Genomic DNA, 8,045 nt, shown 5'->3' with positions numbered 1-8,045 from the left:
TAATCATTAATCAATTATGAATTAAAATAAAATTATAATATAATTTATTTATAAAAAAATCAATAATTAATATTAATAAATATAAAAATCATCCAAACACTTTGATTAAAAGTATGAATGGTTAATTATTATTCATTATTAATAATATTTTGTTCATAAAAAAAACTGAAAATATAATTATTTAGATTTAGATTTTAGAAAAATAAATGTATAAGTAACAAATGATCTATTTTATCATGTATATTATAAATTAATGAATTAAACTAACCGACATAATGATTATAATTAATTAATTGGTATAAATTATAATAAATTATATGATATTTAAAAAGAAAATAAAATGAATAAAAAAATAAAAAAATAGAAGAATAGAAGAATACAATAAAATAAATTGAATGTAAGTTTTTTTTTCTTTTTACAAATTTTATATCACATCTGCTTCAATAATAATAAATAAAAATATATCAACTTATTATATAAGAGAAAATGATGAGATAAAATCATAACACAATTCTAAAATAAAAGCTTAAATTAAACCATAATATCATTGTACAACACAAATTAAAAGTAATTTCACACTACAATATACCACACAAACAGGTAAATGACTTAAGTTTAATTACGAATTTTTTTTATTTATGCAAACATGATAACACCATGGTCTATAAATGCTTAATGGATATCATATATTGCTCTGAATGATGAGCACGGGAGTTGAAGAGTATGTGCTAATTTGTAACCATGATAGTTGCCTTCTTGTGACGACGCCTCATAGAAAGAAAAAGAATTGTTGTAAAAGTTACCCAATGAAAGAGTAATTGGTAAATGAATGATATTTTCTTCTAGCATATATGGTAAAATAAAAATGGAATGAATAAAATTTTGTATTTTTATATTAGAAATAGAATTTGATATTTATCCTAATAAAATTAAATAACTAATTAGTTATATTTAAATAAATAAAATAAATCAAATAAAAATATTTTAAGAATTAATCAAATCAATTAGTCAATACAAATAATTAGTATAATTAATTTTATTTGATTTATTGAATTCAAAAAATAAATTAAAAAATAATTGATTGAATTAATTAGTTGATATAATTAATTTATTATAATTGATTGGATTTAATGAATTAAAAAAATAAATAGGAAAACATAGGAGATAATAATTTTTTTAACTAAATTAATATGTATTTATTGTATTTAATTAGTATAAGTAACAAATCATCTATGTTATTATGTAACTTATAAATTAATGAATTAAAATAATTGATATAATAAATTACAATTATTTGATTGATATAAATTATAATAAATAGTGTGATATTTAAATACATAATCAAATCAATTAGTTGATATAATTAATTTGTTATAATAAATTGTATTCAATGAGTTATAAAAAATAAATTAAGAAACACGCTAAGAAGTATGTCACGCCCATCATGAAGTGCAGAAATTCAATTTTTATATAATAAAAATATACATTCTTATATATGTTATAGAAATATGATTTGATTCCATGAACTTGCTTATTTTTTTTTACTTGCCACCTATATTCAGCATGGAATTTTAATTTTTCTAAAATAAATTTAGAAGAGAGAATAGTACTTTCATTTTGGAGACAAAATAAATTCATAAAGAATTGACACATCGCTTTCATTAGTTGATAATGCATTAAATATTAATTTTATATAATTATAATAAATATATTTTCCTAAATTAGTATAATCATACATTATTCATTAAATGTTAATTGTAATATAAATATAATAAAGATATTTTTTAAAAATAAATTTAAAAGAGAGAATAGTGCTTTCATTTTAGAAGAAAAATGAATTTATGAAAAATTGACACCTCACTTCAATTAGTTAGAGAAAAATACAATTTTAGTATATTAAGTAGAAGTATATTATTATTATTATTATTATTATTATTATTATTATTATTATTATTATTATTATTATTATTATTATTATNNNNAAAAAAACCAATTTTAATATATTAAGTAGATTATATAAATAGAAATACTTGCTAAGTATATATATAAAAGAGGAGATATATAATTATATATAATATAATTGCTATATATGTAACAGATATAAATTGTTATAATTATAGAGACTTACTATAATTATATTAAATTTAATTATGAATGTAAATAAATAAAAGTGATAATAATTAATATTATTTTTTTCTTTTTTACATTTAATATTTACCGTAAATATAAAAAATATTGAGAAAAAAGTAGATACTGATTTTATTTCATTTTATTTTACGTCATGGATTTTTTTTACTAAAATTAATGGAGGAAAAAAATCTTTATAATTATATATCAATCTCAATCACAATAAATAAGATAAATCGGTTGAGCAACTAACAAATTTAACGGGTAAATGTTATTTTTCATTTATAAAAAAAATGAGGTAACATGCATGCGTATATTTATACAGGAAGAATATATATTTACAGCTCTAAAATCTTCAAGAATATTCGATTGTATTATCTTTCAAGTCAAAAAATTCATCCTTTATTTTCATTATATATTTATATTAATTTAATTAGATGAGTGTTTTAATAAAAAGAAAGATTATAACTATTATTATTATTGAATAATAACGATAATTATTGTTATTATATTAAATTGGCTTCTACAATATATATTTTGTTGCTTCTACAATCGTGCAATAATATTTTCTTTCATTTGTTAACTAATTAAACTTGGTTATTTATATTAAATATATTTAATGATTATTAAAAATTAATCATATAATTATCATTATTAATAACCAATTATTAATAATCAATTTATATTTCTCTAAAATATAATTTTCTATCTTTTTGTTATTATTATTTTTTTTATTATTATTATTATAAATGAATTGCTTCTTAAGCGTAATACGTGCAAACATCATAATAAATTTTTGTGTGTTTCATATGTTTGAGATAGATTATATAATTTTTCTTTTAATTTCACAAATCAATGAGATAAAATGAAATAGGAAACATTATACATATGCATAACACAAGCTACTCTGCACTAGTATATTAAAATAAAATTCCTTTTGTTTTAAATGAAATATTTAAAAAATTATATTAGAATATTAAGATTCAAAAAGTGATTCCATAAACCAGTTTTTCAATTATTGAGTTTTACTATATAAATTAAATAATAATAAAAATTATAATTTTAAAAAATTTAAAAGATTTAAAATTTAAAATATACTTTATAGATAACATATATTATATAGCTCCGAATGATGAGCACGAAAGTTGGAGAGTGTGGTAGTTTGTGTCCACGATAGTTGTCTTCTTGCAACGACGCCTCATAGGAAGAAAAAGAATTGTCGTAAAAGCTATCAAATGAAAGAGTAATTGGTAAACGAATAATCTTTTTTTCTAGCATACATGATCTTTTATAGTAGTAAAATAAAAATGGAAGGAATTAAATTTTATATTTTTATATTAGGAATAGAATTTGATATTTATCCTAATAGAATTATTATTATTATCAATATGAATGGTTAACAACTTGCCACTAATAAAATCATTGGATAATGAATAAGAATTAGAAAGAATATAATTAAAATGTTTAAAAATATTTTCGATTGATAATTAGTTTAATAATGCATTAAATATTGATTTTATATAATTATAATAAAGATATTTTCCTAAATTAATATAATTATGCATTATTCATTAAAATAATTAAAAATATTTTTTATCAATAATTGATAAGTAGTTTAATAATGCATTAAATATTGATTTTATATAATTAAAATAAAGATATTTTCCTAAATTAGTATAATTATGCATTATTCATTAAAATAATTTAAAATGTTTCTGATTAATAATTGATAAGTAGTTTAATAATGCATTAAATATTGATTTTATATAATTAAAATAAAGATATTTTCCTAAATTAGTATAATTATGTATTATTCATTAAATGCATTCATTTTGGAGGGAAAATGGGTTCACGAGAAAGTGACACCTCACTTTCATTGATTAGAGAAAACCCAGTTTTAGTATATTAAGTAGATATTTAAATACTATTTATAAAAGCTAGATATAAATTTCAGTTTATCTAAATCATCAATCAAAGGTTAATAAATACATATTTAACCATTATTTAATTAATTCTATAACGATATAAATTAACCCTTTATTATAGCAAAATTAAAAATATCAAATTTAATACTAATAGCCATTTGAAAAATAAACCTAGTTTTCACATGAAGAGGCGTATACCAAGAACTGAACTTACCACGCATGCTCATGCTGTATGTTTGATATTTTTATAGGTTATTAAATTGACAAAAAAAAATTAATTATTATATCTCTAATATTTATTATATCCAACTTTATAATATGAAAACAAGTTAAATTTAACGTCTAACTTGTTGTCTTGTTTTAGACTTTCAAGTGCTTTATTTAATGAGATTCCTAGAATGGTGGCTCAATTTTGGTGGGACTAATGAGGTTCGAAACGGAGAATTATATGAATTAAATGGGATATTATGATAAAACAAAAAAAAAGTAAGTTCGAAATAAAAGATTTATGGACGCAGAATCTAGTTTTATTCGAAAAAACAGTGCTAACGAATTACTAAATATCCTAATTCAATTATTTTCAAATTACTAAAGGACAAATACTTCAGATATAGTGACATTTTGAGAGCAGAGTTAGGTAATAATGTACCTTCTTGAGGTTGGTACAACATATTGGAGGGCCGAAAAGTAATTGAAAAAGGTTTGTCACGAAGAATAGGCTCTGGATCGTCGGTCATAATTACCTAAGATTCTTGGCTGCCTCCCCCGATGTCGTTCAATGTTCCCTTATCAGGCTTCCAACAGCAACTAACCCACACTTTATTGAGTCTGTTCTAGTCAGCGATCTAATGACTCTTGAACGAAAATAGAACTAAACGCTAGTAGAGTCTACCTTCACTGCGGCCATTAGCTCGAGAATCCTGTCAATAACACCAGCAGAAAGGGAAGATAAAATTAGTTGAATTTGATCCAAATCAAGAACATACAAGATAAATTCAGATTATAAAATTGCCTATTCTTTCTACCATCCACCACTTTTTTAATGCCCCAATCTTCCTAAAACCACAAAAATTGAGAAAGTCTATGAAAAATAAAGTTACCTCACAAGATAAAGATTTTTTTTGCGGAAATGTTTACATAAAAAACTCCCGGTGATGAGTTTATTGCATAGCAGATTTTCAGGCACTCCTGGCACTTGCTGTCGCTACCTAATCCAAGAAGAAACTATCTGCCAATGTCTCTTCCAATGTGTGACACCCTATCACACTGAACTTTATCTTTAAGCTGTAAAATAGAGGTGGTGTGGTATTACGACTTCTAAAATAAAATGTGTACATATATTAGCAGAAATATTATAATATACTAGGAGTCTTGAAGAAAAGAGAAAATAAAAATAACGAAATAAAAGCACGATGCCCAAGAAACGAGATATCTTGCATACTAAGAAAGCTATAGCTGTTAAGTATAAAGTAACAAAAAACAAGAACAGAGGGTCAAAGATACAAAGTAATAAGCTCCTACTCAGTCTGCGAAGTCAGGACTGGCTGGAGAACACACACACATAAACAAAATACTGTCTCTCCATAAACCTCTAAGAGGATCAAAAAGAACAAGTTATGCGAAGAGAAAACTAAGTATATACATACATACATATATATATATATATAACAAAATAGCCCAGTAACCACTTCGCCTTAGGAGCCCAGACGCCCCATAAACCTCTAAGAGGATAAAAAAGAACAAGTTATGCGAAGAGAAAACTAAGTACATATATATACATCACTGTATAACAAAATAGCCCAGTAACCACTTCGCCTTAGGAGCCCAGACGCCTAACGAGATGCCTCTCGACTTGCATCTGAAAAACAACAACATGGTATGGAATGAGAACCAGAGGTTCTCAATATGGTAAATGTGCCACACACATAATAGATAAGGTCCTGGGAATGCCAGAGGCAATCCTAGAACGCCGACACTCAGATTATAGAGTTTAAAGTATTAAACAGAAGTCATAAAAGGTGGTTTTATAAAAGTATCTAAGCCTAACTTAACCTTAAATCTAAGTCCCATACTGTCATTCCTCCATACCTCCAACTCCGTCAGCATTTCATAGACAAATAAACAAATAAAGGCAAGCACAGGAAGGTTACAAGTACTGCAGGTAACAAATATTCACTTAGCATGACAAGTACACTTAGGTACACCCAGTTAAAGCACAAACAAGTAATTCAAGTAGTATGCATATGATGCATGCCTATCCTATGGCCGATGAGGCTCATCTGTCGGTTATCCAGCCAACCCGACAAGTCCGAAAATCTTAGACTGTTCCTCGTCGTGTATTCCCAAGAGTCTATGCATAGCTTTTTCTCAAATAATCAATATTGCTCAATGGGGTTAACATTCCTTGGAATTTATAAGTGTCCGGTCACCCTTACGTCGTAGGGTCAATAGAGTATCAAGTTTTCAACCTGGTACATATGGTGGCAAGCCACGGTACTTTACCCAGAAAATCTTATATCTCAGATCATTTCATCATTCAAGCCAAGTATCATACATGTCATGCATTTGATTATCCAGCCAAGTATCATACATGATCATCTATAACATTTCATAGTCAATTCATAACTTTTCAGCTTTACTTCATCTCTAAGTTATCCCTATTTCCTAACTTCATATGAATATCAAGTTTAACAATATTATTAATGATTAAAGGAATGCAAATAGAGGTTTAGAAGTTTGAAATACAGTTTAAAACGTTGAAAACCATGTTTGCTGAAATAGGGGCCACATGTGCGCGTGGGAGTGTGAAACTGCAGCTCGCGCGCACGTCTCTTTGTCATGGGTACACGTGGGCGAAAACTTCATGTCACGCGTGCGCATGGGACCAGTTGCGTACGCATCGCCAAAATTCCATGCCACGTGTACGCGTAGATGTACGTTCTTAAAAAAAGGGGATCAACCAGAGAGCTGCAGAACCAGGTAAATACCTCCTGGAGATTAACATATTCCACACCAAAATTTTCGACATGCATAATTCAGTCGTTTTAAATCGTTTTTCTTCCGTTTTTCGAACGACATAAACTTCATGAACCCAATTTTCATTTAAAACAACTTGAAATCAATTTGGGGTTTCAGAAGTTGAGTTATAACCCGCCGAAGTTCAGTCCAAAACCAAAGTTTTACAAACAAATCCAAACCTCCTTTTCAATTCAAAGTTTCATTTTATATACTTCCAAACCTACCAAATCAACACTGTATAACCCTCTTCATCGCCATAACAATCACCACCATAATCATATTTCAAATCATCAACAAATTCACCAAATCACCACTAATTCATCAAGCATTATCAACTATAAACTTACATTCTCAAATCTATAATCATCAAGCTACTCAACTCACACAAACATCCAACCAAATCAACTAATTAACAAGATGCTAAGCAGTAATTATATACACATTCGTTTCAACCTATTCTATAGTCATCTAACCTAAGTTTTCACAGAATCTTACATATTAAATGCAAGAAACCTAAACCATACCTTGGCCGATTTTCTCGTAGTGATCAAGGCAACTTATTTAAAACAAACACAGCCCTTCCAAAATTCAGTAAACAGTAGGCTCAGCTTCCTCCAAGTTCCAATATTCACAATTCCAAACTCCAATTATTTATTCACAACCTAATACACATTTATAGCACATATATACCCAATTCAATGCTCAAAGCTCAAATTCAGTGAAATTAAAATAAACTTATGGTTTTCTCATCTTACCCAAGCTTCATATAAGCAAGAATGAACGTTTTTCTCAAGCTAATTGGATCCTAAAACATCATAAGTTAAAAAAAATTCAACATCTCTTCTAATTTTTTGAAAATTGGGAGAAAAGAGTGGCTGAGAGTAATTAATGGCTTACCTATAAAATTGTTCCGGTAGAAACTAGAGCACGACGCGGTGGACGCGTGGCCCGCAAACAATGCGGCGATCATAGCTC

Source organism: Arachis duranensis, chromosome 2 (assembly GCF_000817695.3).
Source record: "Arachis duranensis cultivar V14167 chromosome 2, aradu.V14167.gnm2.J7QH, whole genome shotgun sequence".
Classification (NCBI taxonomy): Eukaryota; Viridiplantae; Streptophyta; class Magnoliopsida; order Fabales; family Fabaceae; genus Arachis; species Arachis duranensis.
The sequence above is the reverse complement of the archived record's forward strand: the minus strand, read 5'-3'. Positions refer to the sequence as shown.